This window comes from Mustela putorius, unplaced genomic scaffold (genome assembly GCF_011764305.1).
Source record: "Mustela putorius furo isolate JIRA1106 unplaced genomic scaffold, ASM1176430v1.1 tig00000174_pilon_pilon_pilon, whole genome shotgun sequence".
In the NCBI taxonomy this organism is placed as follows: Eukaryota; Metazoa; Chordata; class Mammalia; order Carnivora; family Mustelidae; genus Mustela; species Mustela putorius.
In genome coordinates this window covers 6550424-6572560 of record NW_025421304.1, presented here as the reverse complement: position 1 = coordinate 6572560, position 22137 = coordinate 6550424, and the positions used below count along the sequence as shown (strand labels likewise).

Sequence of the window (22137 nt, the reverse complement as noted above, 5' to 3'; positions counted from 1 at the left end):
TGCCTTCAGCTCAGGTGATGATATCAGGGTCTGGGATCAAGACCCCACATCGGGCTCCCTGTTCAGTGGGGAGGCTGTTTCTCCCTCTCCCCACTGCTTGTGCTCTGTCTCCCAAATAAGTAACATCTTTGAAAAAAAAAAAGATAAATAATTTATTTTCCTCTTTATTATGTTAATGATTTTCTTTAAATTGAGCATAGTTTAATATTTGTATTCTTTTCTGCTAATTCTGTCATTTAGCATTTCTACATCATGTGCTATTCTTATGTTAAGTAATTTTTTATTTGATGCCAGAATTTTTTTTTTTTAATTTTGGAATCTAGATTTGCAGAAAAGTTTCAAAGATAACTCAGAGGGCTGTCATACATTCTTTGTCCAATTTCAGTTTCCCTTTAATGGTTCCATGTTCCGTTACTAAGGTACAGTTGTCAAAACTAAGACGTTAGCACAGCACAGTATTAACAACTCATACTGTGTTTGTATTTTACCACTCCTTCCACCACCACTTTTCTTTCCAGAATCCATGCCAGGTAACCTCGTTGTGCTTAGTTGTCATGTCTTCTGTCTCATCCTATTTGATAATTTCTCAGTCCCTTTTTTTTTTTTTATGACCTTAATATTTTTGAAGGGTATTGGCCAGATAATTTTATAGGGTGTTCCTCAGTTTGGTTTGTCCAGTGTCTTCTTGTGCTTAGCCAGGAGCTAAGAGTTTGGGGAAGAGTCTCCTAGAGATGAAGTGGCTTGCTCGTCTCATCCCATCCAGGTGTTGGTCTGGATCGCTTCATGAAGGGGTTGCTTTACTCCTGTAAGCTCTGTCGTATTTGCTTGGATTCCCCTCACACTGTGGTCCAGAAAAATGTCTCTTGAGAAAAACGGGGATTAGAGGACTCACCTCTTTGCTTCCTTTTGTTTGGGGGATCTCAGTCTTGTACTACCCATTGCTGTAGTGTCTGAAAACACTTGTGTCATGGGTTTTGTGCAGCGTTCCAGCTGTTCATGGCAGAAGGGCAGATTCTGTGCCAGTTTATTTCAAGACTAAAATCAAAAGTTTCTTGGCAGGACCTCCTTACGTTACGTCCATTGATCGGGTGTCTCGGTTCATTTCATTGCCCACGGCTCCTCAGGCCCCCACTGGGATAGGGCTAGCTTTCATTACGCACTCCCAGGGGAGATGCCATCCAGCCCAAGCCACCCCGCCTGGAGCTCAAGCTCTTTGCTGTGTCCTTTTGGCAGTGGGGAAGTTTTTCCCCCCGCCTGTCCTTTTACTGGGCTGAAGCTCTTCGTGGGTCCTGTTTTCGTTCCTACTGACTCCCTCATCGACCTAAAGGACTTGCCTCCTGTTTCCTGAGATTTTACAGTGTAACTTTTTGGTGAGCCTCCAGGACAGCTCTAACCTGATGATAACGGTTTTTGCCTTTTTTTTTAATCTTTACTTTTTTTAAAGTCACTGGTGATTTCTGTTACTTTCTTGCAAGCCAGGTTCTACATTTAAGAAGGTGTTTGTCTTATTTTATCCAGCATTTCTAGAGATTTTGTAGGAGGAAAGCTGACAGTATTTGTTTATAGCATCCTTGAGCATTTTCCCTGGAAAGTACCATTCTAAGCTCCAAAAAAGTGATCCATTGCCTTTAAGTGGTCTGTCTTATTTGGGAAGGCAGGTGAGCGTCTGGGTCAAAGAAGAATACCAGGATGGCTGTAAGAGATCCACCGTGAGGAATCAAACTTAGAGTCCTGTGTCCCCTTTGAAATAAGGAAATGGGCAACTGCTTCATGTCAGAGGAGGTAGTCTGGATGGGATATTGCTCCATGGGATTGACAGGATGGAAAGAATCCTGATATTCTTACTGGGGACAGAGAGAGTAAAATTAGAACCTACCCAAGGGTTTTATTTACACGATGTTTTAAGTTATAAGAACCAGAGTCTTTTAATCAGTAAACATGTATTTTTGGAGATTGTTTCCTTGGGATCCAGGATTGATTGATTGATTTTTATCATTGTGCATTTGGGGTTTCAAAGCTAAACTGAAGATAAGAGTGGCATACTGGTGATGATTTGGTGGTTCCTGTTTGCAAGGAGGGAATGGTTCAATCTGGTGAAAATTACAGTGAAAACAAAATTTTTGTGTCTTAGAGCAGGCTTTGAAATTCTAAGATCGAAAGCAGTATATAGGCTAGATCCGTTTGTGGCCACAAAGCCTGAAAGAGTAAGTTTAATTTTCTACAAGGAATAGTGAAGTTTGTAAATACTTGTTGAACTGTAACTGTGTTTATGGGGGGCCTGATGTGATCTCTGTAGCTTTCTGCAGGGCCCGGCTCTGTGTCCCGCATTCTGGTGTTTTCCATTCTTACCACTCGTGTGTGTCCTGTGCCTGGTTATTTCATCTCTATTGGGTCCTTCACTAAGAGCAACTCTCAAAGGCCACATCAGTGTTGGAACTGCAACATGTCTGAATTAGGGAACTTTTTGGAAATTTGTCCATTTCTGAAAAGCAAGGAGGTGAGTCATCAGTAACCATACCTAAAATCGATTATCGGGAAGAAAACGTAAGAAATAAATCTGTTGGTTTTAAAACTATAGAATATTTGTGGAAAATTACTTTTTATGTTGCCATGCAGTCCGCTAATTTGGGACTGGGGTGGGAAGCTACACAGTGTGTGGTGTCCGATGGACTCGGGACCATGCCCTCATGATGGTGAATCTGTCAGGAACACAGACATCTGAGGTCCTGAGGGTTGAGCCTGGACTGGCTGCACCATTCTCATGTACACACCCTTGGTCTTGGTGACACTTAATCTGGCTTCAGCAACCTCTGCATTCTGGGTTCTTCTGAACTCTTGAACTGAAAGAACTCTCGACTCTGAAATGCATGGAGTGAGTCGTGGGACCAGAAGTATGGTGGCTGCAGTCTAGGACCAGTTGGCTTCAGTGGAAATGCGCATTCTCTGAGGTCCGATTGGGGCTGAGGATGCTCTTGGTCACTTGACGCCTTCTCAGTCACCAGTCCTGTGACACCTCACCATGGCCAGCGTTCTCGTGCGTTGGGAATTGAAAATAGCAGATTTCTGTGTCCTAAGAGTGGTGAATGCAGCTGTTTTTGTTGTTCATTTTAGGAAAGTAACGACTTCTGTGAAAAGATGAACCAGGGTTAAAAGAAATCAGATGTGTGTATTTGGTATGCAATATTTTTGTATTACAAATAGCTACATTCTAACCCACATTAACCCCATGATATGTGAATTTTGCCAACTCCTGCTGTGTCTTTTAAATCAAATCCAGTAAATCACTACGAATGTTCTAATTTCTAAACAAACTAGTCTTCCAGTAGAGGTGCTTTAACACTGTACTGCAAATTAGACAACCTAAGATAAATGGACCATCTTTGTTAATTATGTAGTTTAATTGATCAAAACTACCAGATAGAATTTTATTTATAGCAGTTATGCTTAGTATCAAATTCTATACTATTAAATAGCTTGTGAGTCGTACATCTGGGGTCATTAAGATATATGCTTTTATTTAGCTTCTGTTAACCTTATTAAGTACCTTTTTTTGGTCTCGCTCATGTCACAATATGAAATTGCTTTTAATTGAGATGACCAGCTTCCATTAGATAGTTCAACCCCCATTGTATACACGAACACAAAGCACTTTTCATTTTTGCTCTATTGATCGAGCAGCAATTTGCTTGAACTATATTCAGAAACTGGTGGAGGAAGATGGGAGAATATTTCTCTAAGGGTTCTTTCTAGTGGTTGCTCTGTGGCAAACCCCACTGTTTGCATGTAAGTAATTTTGCACGCCAGTAGGTAGCAGTGGTGAGCAGAGGCACCGACAGAAAGCTGCCAGTCAGTGGTTATAAATTATTATTCATTTCTGTTATAGGTGGGGTGTGCAGTCAGTTACAGTAATAATTACCAGGACTAGAGGGTTTCCTAGGCAACCAATTTCCCCCCTCATTCATGCTGTTGCTGAGAGAGTGCCCGTAAAGCATGACATTGCTGTATTCTGAGGTTTGTTGGCCCCCTGCTGCTCCAGGTTTGAGGTTACTTACAGCATCATAAGGTGCTCTCAAGCATAGAGCTCGGGCTGGGCTGGAAAGCCTGCTGGTGAGGGAGCCTTCCCCGCCGTTTCACTTTTACAGAGCGGGGCTCTAAAAAGGCAAATTCCATGTTCTGCTTGCTAACGTCGCTAAGATCTCCAGAGTTGTAGAACATTTTATTCTCTATTTTGGAAATAGTGGGTCATTTCAGTTTTAAGTTTTCTTATTTAATAAAAATGTGCAGAGACAGACCTGGAACCAGATCTCTGCTTAGGACTTGAGTCCGATAAATCAATGGGAACCTGTCATAGCTAATCAGGGATGTGTTCGGTGTTTCTTCAGTTTTATGAAAATGGTTCGTGAAGAGGAAGGTAACACATTCTTCCTGCAGGAGCAGGATTAGGGCTTTATGTGGTGGGAAAATAATAGAAACCACATCTGTTATCAGGGATCTATACATAAATCATACCCTACATTTTGGGGCTCTCTAAAATCCTTCATTTTAATGAACTTACATCAAGTGCTTTGCAGTGATAAAAAGTAGTATTTGTTTGTGTCTGCCATGAACAAAGATAGGGGATTCATGTTTCAGTCTTACATGGAGATGTGAAATGTTTATCCATTTACAAGGCAGAAGTCACAAACCCAGACATGATGCCTCCAGATCTCATTCTCTGCTAGATGATTACAAAAGTGTTCGGGACCCCACATCGGACCTGTGTATTTATTACCATGCGTCCTGGGTGAGATGTAAGCTGTCTTCTTCTCAGTGTGCATGGCGGAGGGCATGCGGTTTGTGGGGGCGGGGGGACACCATTGCTGCTTGGGACTGACTGTTTGTTTCATTGTATGTGGACCGCAGCCAGGCTCCTGTGTTTCTGGGGCTTCTTGACGCTCCATGTAGCCTCCTCCTCTCTGACAAAGGGAACGTGAAGGAACATTCTCTGGCCCCATTTCAGCCCGCCCCTGCCCTCAGCCATGACTCCGCCTTTGGTAACTGGCGCCCCAGTGTCCTGCTTCCCCTAAGAGGAATTGAAGCACTGCCTGCCCTGCCTGAAGCTCCTGTGTAGGGTAGTGATCCTCCCGTCGGGTCCAGAAGCAGTGAGCATGGACATGGGCTGGCTGGGTCCTGCAGGGAGCCAGAGCGAACAGTCCTGTGCCTCACTTAGCCTTCCCTGTGTCTGACGAAAACTGCCCTCCACTGACCCAGCTCGGCCCCGCAGCTTCAGGATAGGGACCCTAAGTCTCACCTGCCCTGGCACGTGAGAGCACTGAATTTCCCACCTCCCACATAGGGAATCCTGAGGTCCAGTTTCCTGAAAGCACTTCACATGTACTAAACAGAAGTTTTTAGTCACTCTGTTGGAGGCAGCCTTATGGAGGGAGTCATAAAAATAGAGTAAGTGGACTATGTTTTTGGTAGTATAGATACTATAAAATATAAATTGACTATACAGATGTATCAGGATGGGTTCATCTGACGTTTAGGTATACTTTAAATAGTCTAATCTTTTTAAAAAGAATTTTAAGCCCAACCTAGGAGGCTAGCACCTGCTCGCCCAAACAGTTTTATGAAGAAATCTCAGTTTTCCTCTGAATGGTTTAACAGTCTCAGTAGAAGGGGGTGAATTTCCTGAAATGTAGTGATCTGATACACTTCAGGTGAGGACTTCTGCCCAACGTAGCAAAGGAAATAATTCTTTATTTCATATTGCATATTCTGTAGTGTAAATTCTCTAAAACAAGTACTTGGCTAGTGTTACAGATCAGATAACGAATTTATAACATGTTACACAGTAAGTTAGAGACATACAGTGAAGTCATTTACTTAGAGACAACTACCCTTACAACAGGGAGTCAGAAAAAGGGGGTGATCTCAAGTGAGTCCATTCTGAACTCTGGATTTAAAATAATCCCTTTTTAAAAATTGTGTCTTCTGCATCTCTGGATTCTGGAGAAAGAAGGAATGCCTTAATCTTTAGAAAGAGGCCACTCATGTTTATAAAATGATAAAATAGAAAAAGTTGACACCTCCTTGATTATAAGCTTGTTATTCTGGGGTTTTTTTTGTTTGTTTTTGTTTTTTTAATAATTGAACGGTTTCAGGAAACATTGTTCAAATCTTAAGGTTAAAGCATTCTTTCTTTCTTTTTTGTGTGTGTAAAGATCATTCTGCACCCCAGACAAAGGAAATATTTAAACTGTTAAATTTGAACAAAGATACAGTCTGCATATGACTTCTCTGAAGCCCTATAAAAATTCTTTAAAATTGCCTATTCACTCAAATTTACTGAGTGTAGCAAAAATGTCAAAGGCATAAAGTCAGAGAAGATTGAATAAAATAATGCAGAAAGACAGATTAGTCATGCACAGACCCACACAGCCTTTCAGAGCACACAATACCACTTTTTATTACCGCTCTATCTTTACAAAGACTACGTTCAATACATAGAAGATGATACATGGTCAGCCATGTCATCTGCCTTTGATTCCAGGACTCATTTATCTGGGCCCTTTTCACAATGACATTGATGAGAGATCTCAGTGTTTTCAGAGCATTGTTTTATTTATCATATGTAATGGCTGGTTTAAAAAAAAAAAACACAGGATTATGTCACAACAGCACATAAAAGAGTTGCCTAGAAGATTCTGAGACAAAGTTTGGTGTAAATGTTCTTTCCTCTGCCTTCTTCCCTCATTCTAATCCCCCAGAGACCGTGCTGATAAATCTTAAAAATATTAAGAAAATGTCGTGTGAAGCCAAACCGAGGATACCCCCAGTCATTGTAAAACTCTTTGGCAATGACATTCTTGTTTAAATTTAGAACATTTTAATTACTTTAGAGTTGCTGACCAATATGTATGCATTTTGCAAAGGGAAAGGAGACTGTTTGTCAGTCCGTTCTGTATCTTGCAAATTTAATAAAGAGCAGCCCTTAAGATAGAATTTCTTAGGCTGCCACAATTGACAAAAGCCAGCTAGTGCCGAAATGTCAACAGCAGACCTCATCAGCCGGCTGTACTGCTGTGCAATCAAGAGTGAGCTATAGCTCCATATAAACAAGTGTGTACCGTGCGTGTGTGGGGGTGCGGAGCCCGAGGTCCCAGCGCCGAGGGGACCCCTGGCACAGGCTCGCAGTGCCAACATGTTGAGAATCCCTCAAGAAAACAGGTTCACTCCACCGCTTCTAAATTTTAAGGCAATCGGTACTGTGTGTATATTACTCAGAGAAAGTCCCAGGGAGGAGGAGGAGGGCCTGAGGTGGGGACTGACAGCCGCCTTAGAAAAGGTTATCTGGCTTATGTTCTTTGGGGGAACTTCATTTCCATCCCCTTGGGGGAATGTCTTTATCTTTCTGTACCTTCGGTGGTGTCAGCCAGAAAGCTAGAGAACTATTTAGGGGAGTTTCACTTTTGGGGGTCCGTGGAGCAGCCCATTTGCTGAACGGAAAGGCTGTCTCTTGGGAAAGCTGGTCTGGGTGGTCCTCTCGACAGCGTGCCCTGCAGGGTGGGGGGCGGGGAGCCCAGGCTGAGCCCCTCTCTAGCAGGTGGACCCTTGGGCATATGTCCTCCTTGCGGATGTCAGGATGGCACACGTGGAAGGCTGTGTGGCCGGGGATGGAGGCAGGAGGTTCTGTGTGGTTCTCACAGGGAAGAAGAGTGTCAGCCGTCTCCTCTCCGGCCGGCGTGATCATTAGCTTCCGTTGCCTTTCGAAGACTTCCTTTGGTCCTGTTGCCTTGATCGAGTGACCTCGCCTTCTCTGTCCCATCACCACCTCCTCTGTGGACTGGTGGCCGGGGCTTCCCAAGGCTTTCACGTGAATGGAGGCTTGGAGACTCGGAGCAGGAAAGTTTTTTCGGGGGCTCCAGTGTTCAGTCTGGAGACCTTCCTTTAGGGCTTGAGGTTGGGTGGGGAGGGGGGCTGCCGATCGCCTGGTGAGAAGGGAAGATTCCATGGAAGGAGAGGCTCAGAATTTCTAGCTGTGCACCCTGCTTGCCCACGGCCGCTCATGTACCCCCCGCCCTTTCTTCTGGTCCGCCTAAACGGAAATCTGTCGCATGCATACCGATCTCCCCCTCCGGCAGCCCACTGACTGCCGGAGTGAGGCTAGGGCAGTGGGGGCTGTGGTGTAGGGTAGAGAGAGGGCACGGGTGTGTTGGATGGGCTCTGGGCTCTTGCTTGGTGAGGACGGGGTTTATTCTCAGGGCAGTGGGAAGGTTCTGAGGGTTCTGAGCAGGACAGTGACTGGGTCTGACTCCCATGTAAAGAAAATCACTGGCCTCTGTCCGTGCCTCCCGCTGGCTGCCCCAACCCAGAGCGGCCTCAGCTGATAAACACCTGCCCTCTGCAGCTCATCAGCTCCTGGGAGGAACGGAGAGATGGCCACACCTGGGGGAGGGAAGCAAGAGAGACTTTGGCGGGGGCTGTGGGCCAGAGGCCTTTTTCAACCAGAAGACGCATTTTGCCTCTGCCATCTCCTGGTTGCTGGGCAGTGCTCTGCGTGCCCTGATGTTCTTCCCTTCCCCTGTCAGGGCTCCTGCGGGTTGAAGTCCGAATTACTGGGGAGGTTTGCTGGGGATGCAGGTGCCCGCGTGGCTGGTTTTCCTGCCCCGAGGAGGATGCTGCTTCTCCAGGCCTGGGTCCCCGACATTTGTCCAGTTAAAAGTCTTTCTTGAGCCCCTGTATGTGGTGGGTGATGGAGACAGACTAGTAAGCAAGACACGTCTGGGCACTGCCTTCATGGGACTTTGAGTCTCGTGAGAAAGACAAGCGCATCAATATAAAATGGGCCTGGAGGGGAGCTGGGTGGGGCGGGGGTCAGGAGAGGCAACAGGGTGGGGTGCCAGCTCTGAGATCTGAAGGAGGAGTGGGAGGGAGCCTTGGGGAGTAGCTGAGAGGAGGGAACAGCCAGCGCCAAGGCCCCGAGGCAGGCGCGCCTGGCTGGGGGCTGTGGTGTAGGGTAGAGAGAGGGCACGGGTGTGTTGGATGGGCTCTGGGCTCTTGCTTGGTGAGGACGGGGTTTATTCTCAGGGCAGTGGGAAGGTTCTGAGGGTTCTGAGCAGGACAGTGACTGGGCCTGACTCCCATGTAAAGAAAATCACTGGATCCGCTCCCTTCAGATGGTGGGAGGCGGCTGGGCGTGGGAGCGGGGATACCAGGAGACCGTTGTCACGTTCAGATTGTGTAAACCCTATGACGGTGGAGATGGAGGGAGCGCATTTCATATCTATTTTGTGGTTGGAATTGGGGGGCTCGCCGACAGACGACTGTGGGAGGAGTCAGAGCAGCTTAGTCCTCGGTGGCTGGTGTGGGCACGGGAGGAGGAGGGCCGCAAGGTGAAGGAGATGCAGGAGCCTGGGGAGAGGTGGGTGCTCAGCGACACCCTGTGTCCTGGAAAAGAACAGGCTATACGAGGCCCCCAGGAAACACACTGCACCATGGAAAGCCCAGCAGGCGCCTGCGGCTCTTGCTCTGACATCAAGGCTCAAGCCAGCCCTGCTCCCCGCTCTCCTCCTGGGAGCTCCCTCATCCGTCCAGAGCATCCTGGACTCCATGCGCGCAGCGTTCACATGCTGGCGCGGAGATACACGGGCACGGAGGGACGCAGCTGGCGAGAAAGGGGAGCCGCGACCCTTCACTGTGTTTGGGAGGCGAGAGTAGACGGTAAGCCGTGGAGGCCAGAGGAAGGACAGAGGATGGGGAAATGTCAGAAGGGAGGTCCTGGTGGAGGTGGGGCGCCAGGGAGAGACGGGTTGAAGGCTGCTGGAACAGGGGCCAGGCGCACCTGCTCCCCAGGATCGAGCCCAGGGGCCAGCCTGGTCACTGCCAAGGAGTCAGAAAGATGCCCCCAAATGACAGGTCACCCTGCTGCCACCAGAGAGGTAAAGCTCCTGCTCACAGGGTCAAGTGAGGTCTAGAACTCGAACCCTGGGCCCTGCCTACTAATCTAGTGTCTCTTCACTAGGGCTCTCAAAACTAGGTTATTCAGAGATGTAAAGAATATAACCCCAGCCTGGTAGTTGCAACATGACATACAAGAGTGAAATATATTGCAAGTTGGGAAAATCCAAGTGTCTGGTAATCAGGAACTAGTTAAGAATGAATTATGAAAATATATGTGGCTATTAAAATGGCTTTTAGAGACTTTCTAAATAGTGATGGTCAATGCTTGTAATGTGTTCCATGTTGCATGAAAGTTCTATTTTCTAAAAAGGATCTAAATGCAAATATATTAATCAAGATTCTCTAGAGAAATAGAACCAATATGACACAGACACACACACACACACACACACACACACACACACACACACATAAGAAAGAGAGAGATTTATTTTAAGAAATTAGCTTATGCAATTCTTGGGGCTGGCAAGCCCTAAATCTGGAGACCCAGGGAAAAGTTGACATTGCATCTTGAATATGAGGATTGTCTAGAGGCAGAATTCCCTCCTCCTTGGGGGACCTCAGGATTTTTCTCTTAGGGCCTTCAACTGATTGGATGAGGCCCACCCACATTACAGAGAGTAATCTGTTTTGCTCAAAATCTACTGATTTAAATGTGAATCTAAAAAATACCTTCAAAACAACACCTTGACTGGCATTTGACCAATAACCGGGCACCATGGCCTAGCAAGTTGATACATAAAATTAACTTACAGTGAAAGACAAAAAAGACCAGAAGGAAGAATGTCCATGTTAGAGGGATTCTGGGGAATTTTTTTATACTTTCTTTTCTCTCTTCCCCAAATGTTTACAATAAACATAGCTTTTAAATTTTTAAATATAAAATATAAACCATTAAAATGATAAATGTGTCCCCTAGGCAGGTAGGAGGCAATAACCTTTGCAATAACTGCACCAGAGGCCTCTCAGTGCACCAGCTGTGGTACCATTTCTTTTATTATCTCTAACACTTTAGAATCCCCTCAAAAGTCACCTGTAATCTCACCATGCCATCAGGGTGTAGTGGTTCTACTGCAAGACATTTTAGATTTTTCTTTCCCTACAGTTAACGTGTGCACGACATCTCACTTCCCTTCTCAAAATTTCTTTAGCTTCCCATTGCGTGATGGCACTATGATTATTCAGTCAATCCCCTTTTGTTGGCCATTAATGCTCTTTGTAGTTTTCTGCTGTTAGAAACAATCCGGTCCTCAACAGCTTTGGACACAGCTCTTTGCACACACATACCTGATCTTTTCCATTGGGTCAATGGCTGCATGAGGAATTGTTAGACCAAAGCATATACATTTCTGCAAAACCAGACCCGCACACCTAGAAAGGATCTCTCACAATCCTTGGTTCTTACACACTCATCCTTGGACCCATATGTGGTATCATTGTTTAAGTGTTTTTTCGAATAACATGAGCCCCTCATCCAAAACACAAACTGAAACTTTGACAATAATCTAAGATTTCCCCTCCCACCTCCCTCACCCAAGGTAATTTTCTTCTCAGTGATCTGTTCATCCCTTTATTTTCCTATATCGTACTCGTAAAATCAAATACTTTTATTTAGTTGTTTTGAACTTTCAGAGGGTGTCATCCTAGACGTCATGCGTAGTGACTTCATTTTCGTAATTAATACTTGATTGCTGAGATTCCTCTCCATTGTTGCACCTCGACATGGTTCTCTCGTGTCTAGTGTTCCGCCGAGTGAAAATACACACCAGGCATCTACTCACCTGCTGATGAGCATTGGGTTGTTTCCAGGGTCTCAACATGGTGAACGGTGCTGCTACTAATGTTCTTGCATGCGTCTCCTTTTGTACATGTGCAGAACTTTCTCTTGGGGATACACACATAGGAGTAGAATGACTGGGGATATTCAACATTTAGGGGATGATCAAAAGCTGTTTTCCTGGGGCGCCTGGGTGGCTCAGTGGGTTAAGCCACTGCCTTCGGCTCAGGTCATGATCTCAGGGTCCTGGGATCGAGTCCTGCATCGGGCTCTCTGCTCAACGGGGGCCTGTTTCCCTTCCTCTCTCTCTGCCTGCCTCTCTGCCTACTTGTGATCTCTCTCTGTCAAATAAATAAATAAAATCTTAAAAAAAAAAAAAAAGCTGTTTTCCTAGAGGGATCGCCTCTCCAGCAATGTATAGAGCTTCTGTGGATCCACCTCCTCTCCAACACTCGCTGTTACTAAACTGTTCCTCTTTGTCAGTCAAACAGGTATAAAATTGTGTCTCATTAGGGTCTGGAATGCATGTCCCTGATCACCAATGATGTCCATCTGTCTTTGCTTGGGCAGGGAGGCTTAAACAATAGACATTTATTTCTCATGGTGCTGGAAGTCGGGAAGTCCAAGACCACAGGGCTGGCGGATATAGCCCCTGGTAGATCCGGCTCCTGACAAGGGCCTTCTTTCCTAGTTTGAAGAAGGCTGCCTTCTTGCTATGTGAATCTTCACATGGTGGAGGGAGAGAGGTCATCTCTCCCCTGTGTCTTCTCATAAGGGCACCAATCTCCTTCCCATGGGCGCCCACCCTCATGACCTCATCACCTCCCAAGGACCCCACCTCCAAATATCATCACGTGGGGCATTAGGTTGCAGCCTGCACATTTTGGAGGGACACAGACATTCAATCTGTGGCATCTTCTCTTAATATAAACAGATTTGCCATATTTATTTACTCTTCTGCAAAATGCCTGTTTACGTCTCTTGCCTATTTTCTACGGGGTTGCTTACACTCTTCTTGTTGATAATGTAGTTCAGTACATTGGTGATAGTTTGTGTCAGTCATCTTTTAACTTTCAAAGTTTTATTTTATTTATATTTTGATAAATATAAAATTCTTATTTTCTTTAATTCTTAAGTTTAATATGGTCAAGTGTATTAATCTTTTTCTCTTTAGTCACGGAGGGGGAAATCTGTTCCTACCCTGAGCTCTAAGTGAGTCGTATTTTCTACTAAGATGTTTAAAGTTCTGTTTTCAACACTTAGGTCTTTAATCCATCTGGACTTGCTTTTCCAACATGGCCTGAGATGATACCATTTCTGCTGTTTCCATATGGCTAATCATTTTTTCCCTCAAGCTGATCTGTTGGACAGTTCCTTTTGCCCTCTGCTGTTCTGACATGACTTTTGTCATGTACCCGATACCATGTCCCTAAGTGTAAGGTTCTGTTTCTGGGCTCCCTGTTTCTCTGATGGGTTTGTTTCTCTACATGCCATTACCACAATGCCTCAATTACTATAGCTTCACTCTGAGTGCCCACATAAGGTGGGGCAGTGCTTCTCTCTACTGTTCATCTACAGAGGTATCTCGGGTACCTTTGGCTTCTAATTCCTCCGTTTAATTTAACGAATTTCCTTTATTAAAAAAATTTTTTTAAAAGATTTTATTTATTTATTGGACAGAGAGAGACACAGCAAGAGAGGGAACACAAGTAGGGGGAGTGGGAGAGGGAGAAGCTCCCTGAGCAGGGAGTCGAATGCAGAGCTCTATCCCAGGACCCTGGGATCATGACCTGAGCCAAAGGCAGACACTTTAACAACTGAGCCACCCCAGGTGCCCCATGAGTTTCCTTTAAAGTCCGTGTTAGGACTTGGAATGGAATAATAGTGAGTCAACAGATGGGCAGAAGTGACATCTGTGCAATGTTACACTTTCCTATCCATGAGTATGGTACATTTCTCTGTTTAGTGGAGACCTCTTTAGAGCTTATAGTCAAGTCCTGTAGTTTTTCCTATAGAGGAAATATAGGAATATAGGAAATATAGAAATATAGGAAAACCTCCTATAGATGTTATAAACATATTTTGTGAGGTTTCTTCCCAAGTACTTGATCTTCTTTATGCATGGATCTTTTTGCCATGTAGCTCTCCAAGCTGGTTCTGTTTATTCCCCTCATCCCTCAGCAGAGTATGAGAAAGAGATGGTGGAGAGCTTGCCCGAAAGGATGTTTCAGAATGGAAAGTCTGGCCCATTTGCTGCTCTTTGAGTGAGCTAGTGAGGGAGCTGTGCTCTGCGTCCATTTGGGAAGACAGCATCTGCTCTTCTTGGAATGGAAGCCGTGGGTGCCCTGCTGATCCAAGGAGGATCTGTTAGGAGGAGCACCCAGCCAGGAGGTGCCCCGTGGGAGGAGGAAAGGGTTCCTGAGGTCCAGGCTTGGGTCCTGGCTCTGCAGCCTACTGGCAACCTTCCATGTAAGTAAAAAAAAAGAGGCTGACTTCTTTGCTCTTTACCCACAAAGGGTTTCAAAGGCAACATTCCTTAGAGGAAAGACCTGCATGGGGTTTAGAACTATGGGAGAGTATCTTCTTCTCGTCTGCTTACCAGCTGAGAAGGGTGAGCCACTCCATCGTCAGCGTGTCTGTGACCAATGTGGCAGCAAAGCTGGGCTACAGATCATCGTGGAGTATAGGTTTCCACCCCCTGCAGTCGTGGTTTTGTGGGTTTCCGAGTGGCAAGCGTCCTCCAGGGAGCATGCATTACGGGGAAAGGCAGCAATGCCTCGCCTGGGGCTTGGAGCATCAGTGGAAGGCGCGCAGCATGTTCCCTCCGGGACACAAGGCCCATGAGAGGAGAGTGGTCACAGCAGTGCTGATGGAAACCCTTGGGGGACTGCACCTGGGGTTCCCCCAGCTTTATTCTAGGGCAGCCCCCCAGCCCAAACCCCAGGGTGTCCCCCTTTAACACATTCTTAGCCTTGTCATTGGTTATCTCACACACACCCACACCGGGGGACTCTTGCCTGATGACACCAGGCAATGTCCTGAGCTCCCCTTGGGCAGCCTTGGCTATAGTTTGGGGGGGGGGGCACTGCCTCTCCCTAAAGCACCGTGGGCCAGCTTTTCTGGACTTCCATGGGGATTCCCTGGGTGCCCTTGTCTGAAGCAGAAGGCTTCAGGCAGGACCCAGGGCTCTGTGGCAGAAGCTTCCCCGCCAGGAGCCAAAAAAGGCTCCGTCCTCACCGGATCCGTGTCCCCCAGAAAGGAGCCTGCACGAGGCCGATAAGTCATAATCCAGAGAGGTGATGACAGTCGTCTCCATGTCCATTGATTAATGAAAACAGGGCTACTTGGACACAGAGTAGATGGTTATAAATGGTGCTGTCAGGGAAAAATAATTATTGTATTAATAAGGAAACGGTTCAAAACCGGGCTCGAGAAAAGAGAACTGGCAACTTAGCATCTCTGTGGGCTGGTGTGGCAGACCCGGTGGGGGGGGGGCACTTCAGCCACCCCCCCCCCCCGCCCTTGCTCTCCAGACCCCAGCCCCTGCCCCACCGCGCTTGAGCGCGCGCCCGGGTGTCCGCGCCTGGCTGTGTGCGGACGCGGTCGGCTTGACCTGGCTCTCGCGGGATGCCGCGATCCGCCGGGGCTGTTTGCAGGCATCCGGGACCACTTCCAGCAGGAACGGGGAAAAAACGAGCATATCTTATTGTACCTGAAACACTCTATGATATGTACTAAATATTATGACTACTCGGGGCCTTGCAATAATTGATTCACCCACACAGCCATTTAGTCTGCGAGCTGTTCGTTTTACAAATTCTACAATCTTTTAGAAATTCTTTCAGTGCGGAAGATTGCTGCCTGGCCTCAGATTCATTATGGTGATTGAATCCTCTTCAATAGAGAACGGTTTAAAGAGAGCACATGCCCGTGTGTCTCACTCAGAGTGAAGGCACATAGGTTAAAAGCTTGTCTGGGTGGCATAATTCACTGCCGCTATGCCAAACAATCACGTCTTATTGTGACCTTCATAAGATACAAAAAGGCAACAGGATGGAGCTCGGCTTTTTTTAAACCCACTCACAGATTTAGCTTCCCAACATCTGAAGCTTGGAGAATTCCTAATTAAATAACCAATTAATAATGTAGAATAGAAAAAGCTATTTTTTTTCCTTTCTGAAATGCAAAATCATAATTAATCAGAGTACAAAAAGCTGCCTGTCTTTATATCAGAAAAATATAGACTAGGTATTTAAATATTCCACCACACCTGAACCCTGGCCATCCGTCATTGTTATGACTTAAAACATCTCAGACTAAATTAGGTTTTGTTTGTATAGAGCAGTGAAAGTCAGATGGCTTGAATGACAAAATTAGAACATACTCAAATCACTGAGACAAAACCGCATAAGGAGAAAGATGTGCAGGGAAAGGCCTGCCAGTGTGGAGCAGAAATCTTCCACTGATTTTTTTTTTTTTTTTTTAATGTATCCTTTCCCACTTACCTAACCGATTGGTATACGTATAAATTCTTGGCCCCCAAGCAGACATTCCAGGAAAAAAAAAAAATTATCCCTGCCCCCTTGTTAATTGCCCCAAATAGCAAGCCTGGCTTTGGAGAAGGCTAGAGAAGACGCCCCCCTCCCCTCCACTCCCCACCGGGCTCTCTGCCTCTGGCTGGTCCGGGTGCTAGTTACCCTCCCAGCACGGCCCGCCCACCGCTCCCACCGCCCAGCCCTCGGCCGGCTCCCCGCCTACCAATTATTGTCAGTAAGACAGGCAGGAGCCACTAATGATCTAAGGTCCCCCCCCCACCCCTCCGCACTCTGCACCTCTGGCACATTTATATTTTAAAAGAAAAGCTTGCTTTTATAGTTTGTGCCACCTCCACAATTTACACTTTGCCCGTGAAATACCAGAACAGGGGAGTAAATTTTCCAAGGGAGAAATGTACAAAACTGCTTTCCCTGATTGACTAGAACAGCAGACGGCGGCCACTGGACGGGAAATTGAGGCTCGGGTCCGTGCCGATGGCCCAGGGTCGCCACGGGCTCCCTCAGTCATGTGCTGAAATGTGCCAGGTGTGTGCTGTCCCCTTGTTTTCTGAACGTGGGACTCACTCTCTTGCCTTTAAGCTTTGGCTCCTGCCGCTGGAGGTGAACATATGAACCGACTAGACCATCAGGAGGTGGCCCAGTTGTCACTCTCTGAAGACATCTTGCTGGCCACCCCCTGGTCAAAATCGACCCCTCCTGGTGTGGGATGCCCGCACCCATCACTGTCTCCCTTGTGTTCCTGGGTGCGAACACAGCCCACTCTCACTGGCCCCCTGGGAGGTGAGGCACTGAGACCCTGTTGAAAAAGGTGTGATCAGGTGACCTGGTGGGACAAGGCCAACCACGGCTGGCCCTCAGAGGGACCCTCACCCTAGCCCCAGAAGCCACCGGCCTCTGTCTCTGGCGTTGTCCAACCCACCATCGCAAACCTTCGATATATAATTTGCTGTTATCGTCGCTATAAATAATTTTGGGTGATGGTTTTACTGTAAGATTTTGTGCGGTGTTTTTTTATTGACCAAACCACCATGAATCAACATACATGAACACAATAAAAATGTGAGCCATCTCTGCGTGACGGCTGGGGTTTTGTCAATAGGGCAACGCGCGGATCTCTGCTCCTCTTTGGGGTTATTGGTGAAGCTCTGGGAACAGAGCTGCTTTCGGGTCCCACTCCCTCCTGAGCTCCCTGGTCCTTCCCTGATGGCTCTCCCTGGGGGCAGAGGTTGCAGAGTGGAGGGGGAGCTGGTGGAGAGCTCCCTTAACCCATCTTCCCTCTCTCCCTCCCTCCTTCCATTGCTCAACCAAGCCAAGTGTCTGCCAAGTGAACCGGGCGCCGTGTCCCGGGACACAGAGGAAGGCCAGACTCCAGCCAGCTCACCGAGTGCTTCCCACCGGGTAGAGGGCAACAGACCTGTGTCTGGAAGTCTCTCCCAGTGGTGGGGAACACCAGAGAGGGGTTCCCCGACTTGCCCCTCACACTCCCTAACGGAATGCCTCTCAGCAGGCCAGTCCTGGGCCGTGTCCAGGGAACCGCCACGGCTCCTGCTTTCCAAGTAGCCATGGTCCTGCAGGGTGGATGGACGGCAGAGGTCGCACACATCAATAGAAAGGAGTCTGAGGGACCCCCACGACCCACCACCAACTCCTTAGACGGGCCATCAGGGAGTCTGATCTCACCCTGAGCAAAGGCTTCCTGCAGAAGGGTCTGAGCCAGAGGCAAAGGGCCGGGAGTTGGCCAGGCCAGCAGCTGAAAGGCTTCCTGGCAGGAAGAGGAGCCCGGGAGGGAGCCCAGCGCATTCGAGGAGCTGAGAGGAGGCCCAAGCGGCCAGGAGGAAGCTGGGGTGAGAGGTGGCAGGGCAGGGCCTGGAAGCTTCCCAGAGAAGGGAGCCGACGGCTGGGGTGGCATGCGGGGAGCTGTCATGATGTGAGGCTTGGTGACTGTGCCGTACCCCACCCCCGCCAGCTGCCCCTGCAGTGACCATGGGCATGTCACCTCTATGAATCCCTCAGGGCTCAGCCCTCTGCTTTCCCCACCTGGACCCAGACCTCGGCTCCTAGGTGCCCTTGAGCCCTTGGTGGGGGCCCAGCAGGACCGGCTGTACACACCCAGGCCTCCACACTCCTTACGTGTGTCTTCCAAGTCGCAGGTCTGCCCAGCACTCACCCACCCAGGTGGCAGGGGGGACCCACCACATAGTCCCCCCACTGGCCTTCCCTCTCTTCCGCCACCCCCATCTAAATCCTGCCCTCCTCTGTGGAGGCCCAACAGAGCCCACCTCTTCCAGTAAGCCCTCTTGGATGGTGCCACCACTGGTGTCCCCAGACTCCATGCTCTGTCTTGCCCCCTAGCTCAGGGGAGTGGGGGCCTCTCTCAGCCCCGGTTTCTCAGTAATATCTGGGATTCCTGGTTGCGGCTTCCAGGGTTGGCTCTGCTTCTCAGAGGGAAGGGACGGGACCGAGCAGTCACAGACAGGCGGCTTCAGAGCCAGGCCTGTGAAGGGTACAGCCCCGGTGGGCATGGGGAGGCCTGTGGCCAGCAGTGTGGATCCCTGTGTGCCTGGGGCCACCAGATGCCGTCCCTCTCTCTTCTCCTGTCTCTTTTAGTGACTGTGCTTGCCACCCAAAGGCATCCGGGGGCTGCCCATTAATGTGTTCATGTTGAAAGGGACGCAGAGCCACCCAGGCCTGGAGGTCTGAGCGAGGGGACCAGCTGCAAGGCAGGGAGAGCCCAGCATCCCCCTACCCTGGGGGCGCCCCTAACCCCTCCCAGAAGCCCTGGGGAGCCCCTGTGTAATCCACCCCTTGGTCCTGCCTGGCATCCTCCCACACCATCCTGTCCTTCCTTTCTGGCAGGGATCGCTGTCCTGCTCAGTGGTTTCCTTGTCTGAGGGCCGTGTTCCTCCAAGCCCACTCAGAGCTCTGGGGGAGCAGGGTCCAGGGACTTTCCTGGCAGGGGGAGCAGGAAGGGGGGCAGTCTGCAAGCTCATCAGAAGGGAGAGGACAAAATGGTGCGTGCATGGCAAATTGAAAGAGTCCGTTGTGCATGGTCAGAGGGGAGAGTTGGATGGTGGGCAGGCTCTGGTCCCTCCAGCCTGTCCTGTCTGTGTAGCTCAGCGGTGTCACACCGGCACAGAGGGCCGCCCTGGCCCAGGTGCCAGCAGGGCTCCCGGAAGCGGGGGGCAGTCTTTCCAGAACATGCCAATCACCCCACAGCCTGAGGGCAGACAGCCCTTCCCCTGTCCCTGGTACCTTGGCTGGGGTCCACCGACACCCTGGAGCTGGCCAGGGGCGCGGGGTTTCCCTTTAAGGGTGATGCCCGCTGCCTCCGTGGGCTGCCCTGCCCAGCCCCCCTGCCCGCACGGCACCTGCCCAGGGCACCGGCTGTGCTCCCGCTGTCTGTGCTCCCGCCGTCCTCTTGACGTCAGCTGAGGGGACGGACGCCACCTCCCCCACCACACGTAGCTCACAAAGTGTAGGCAAAAGGCAGGTGTCCAACTGCTGCGGGTGAGGAAGAGAAATCATTTGGTTTCTAAATCAGGACTCAGCACCCAGGGATGGATCTCTGAAGGGCGGTGGGGCGGCTGCTCCTGCAAATGGGGGGATGGCCTCCACCCCCCCAGGGGGATTTTGGGGGCTCCCCTCAGCTCTGGCCCCCGGTGCTGAAAGCCCTGAGAACAAGCCATCTGAAAATTAGGATTCTGTGTCGGCCTGCCAATCCCCAGGAGCACACAGCCTTTCATTAAAATCCGCCTGACATTTCTGTTATGCTCCGAAATCCCGAAGATATGCCAAGCGCCTGCTATTTGCCATCACATCCGCCTGGGAAGCTGCCGGGCCGCCAAGCCCATTGTGCTGAGCTGCCCCCCAGGAGGTGGGCGGCCGGCTGCCCAGGGCCCTGGCAGGGGCACCCCGGGCCGGGCTGCTCGCGGGGAGTCTGCCCAAGACACAGCAGGGGACCTCGGGCCTCGGCCTTGAACCCTCCCAGAGCAGCCGCAGCTCCGCGGCCCAGGAGGGGGTCTGAGGACAGGGCAGTCCTGCAGGGAGGCCTCCCCTGTGCCGGGCCCATGGGGGCCGTGGGGGCCACGGGGGCTGCGGAGGCAGGATGCGGGAGATGGGTGACGGGGCGGCCCGGCACCAAGGACGAGGAGGCGGGCAGGCGCTGTCGATATTGGGCATTGACCCAGGGGTCTCTGAGGGAGGGCCTGTCATTTGGCCAGCATGCCGGGAGTAAATGTGCCCGAAAGGTCACAGAGACCACGGAATGTGTGATATGAAAATGCAGCCATCCCGAGAAGGCAGGGCGAGTGCCGGGAAGAGAGGGAAGGAGCATGCTGTCAAGCCCAGGGAGATGGCCACCGGCTCTGACACTGCGGGTCAGGGGGCGGTGGGAACAGATCACACTTCTGCATGGAAGTGCGCCGCTGGCCTGGAGAAGCCTGGGGTAGGAGGGGAATGGGGAGGGAGAGGACAGTGCTGGGGCTGAGGCGGCCAGCCAGACTTCCTGGGGCACTGGCTATTGCACAGGGGTTGAAGAAGGCCATGGCCATTTGGGAGAGCCCAGAGGATGGGAATGATGCTGGCCCTGGAATCTGTCATGGTTCCAGGAGCCTGGTTGCAAGTGACCCAAATCCAGCTTTGGACCTTCACCAGAAAGAGGACTGTATTGGTTCTCATAATAGGTTGCCTTCAGGCATGGAGGGATCAAGGCTCCTAAGCAGTGAAACCAAGGTTCTGTTTTCCCTGAACATTCTCAGCTCTACTTTCCTCTGCCCTGACTTCATTCTCAGCAGCAGCAGCAACTTCTATCACCTTAGCAACCCAAGGACACTTGCTCCCATAGAGTCACATGTGTCCTTCCCTGAGCCAGTCACTGGCCAGGGTGATGTGGTGCATCAAGCATAGAACGTGAACTATAACCCAAAGAAGAGAAATGATGTAGGGTTGGGAGTTGGAGGCAGGGAGGGGGCTTCCCCAAAGCAGGTCACACATTTGTCATGCCTGAGTTTTTACACTTGTCCCGGAAATCTTACTCTTCCTGAGGCCCTCCAGCCTCATGCAATCAATCCTAATGAAGCCATAATTATTGCACATCCTCCTGAGCTAGGCTGAGCCTGGGGGATATAAATGAAGGAGCAGGTGGTGCCAGCCACTGGGCTTTCACCCAGGGACACGAGTTAGTGACGCTAGGACAGGGAGATAGCTAAGAGGAGGTTATGAGGCCATGCTGGCTGACATCTGCAGCGGTCAGGACAGGCTTCCAGGAGGGGCTAAGGGGTGGGAGTACCAGCGAGGTCCTGGTAGGTGGACAGAGCTGGGCGGAGAGTCCCATTTTCAACCTTTCCAAACATTTCCTCTTGTACAACCTGGGCTCCTGGCTCAGACCTTCACCTGGAGCGCAGGTGCAGCCCGTGGCTGATAGGAAGACTCAGAGAAGCACCTTGGAGCTTGGAGTTAGAAGACAGCCAGCTTTCCCCCTAAGGGCAAGGGTGGGTGTTTATAAGGACGGCTACCAACAGAGCCGCCGTGCACCCACAGGGTGTTGGGCTCCGCTCTGCACCGCGCTCTCCCACTCTTTGCAGGATGAGCCAGGAGATGGCAATTTGTCTGTTTGAGATGGGTGACAAACAGCAGCTCAGGGACCCCAGAAACAGACCTCACGGGCTGGAGCAGCCCCCCGCCCCTGCACCCCGAGGGTCCTACAGGCCACCCATTCTCCACCAGGCTTTTGGAGAAGAGAGACGTCCAGCAAGGGAGGAGCATGGGGTGCTAGTGTCCCCCAGGATGGCAGATGGCGGTGAATAAGCTACGGAAGTGTGCAGGGGGGCAAAGATAGAGGGTCCAAGCCGGGGGGGGGCA

At 49.6% G+C, this 22137-nt stretch overlaps 1 long non-coding RNA gene across 1 annotated transcript in view; it reads left to right on the top strand.

Moving 5' to 3' along the window:
* The first annotated feature begins 289 nt into the window (after positions 1–289).
* LOC123390961 overlaps positions 290–22137 on the top strand; it is a 41293-nt gene continuing 19445 nt past the window's right edge. The window contains exon 1 of the long non-coding RNA XR_006605564.1: positions 290–530. This is a non-coding gene — a long non-coding RNA (uncharacterized LOC123390961). The remainder of the gene's footprint in view (positions 531–22137) is intronic.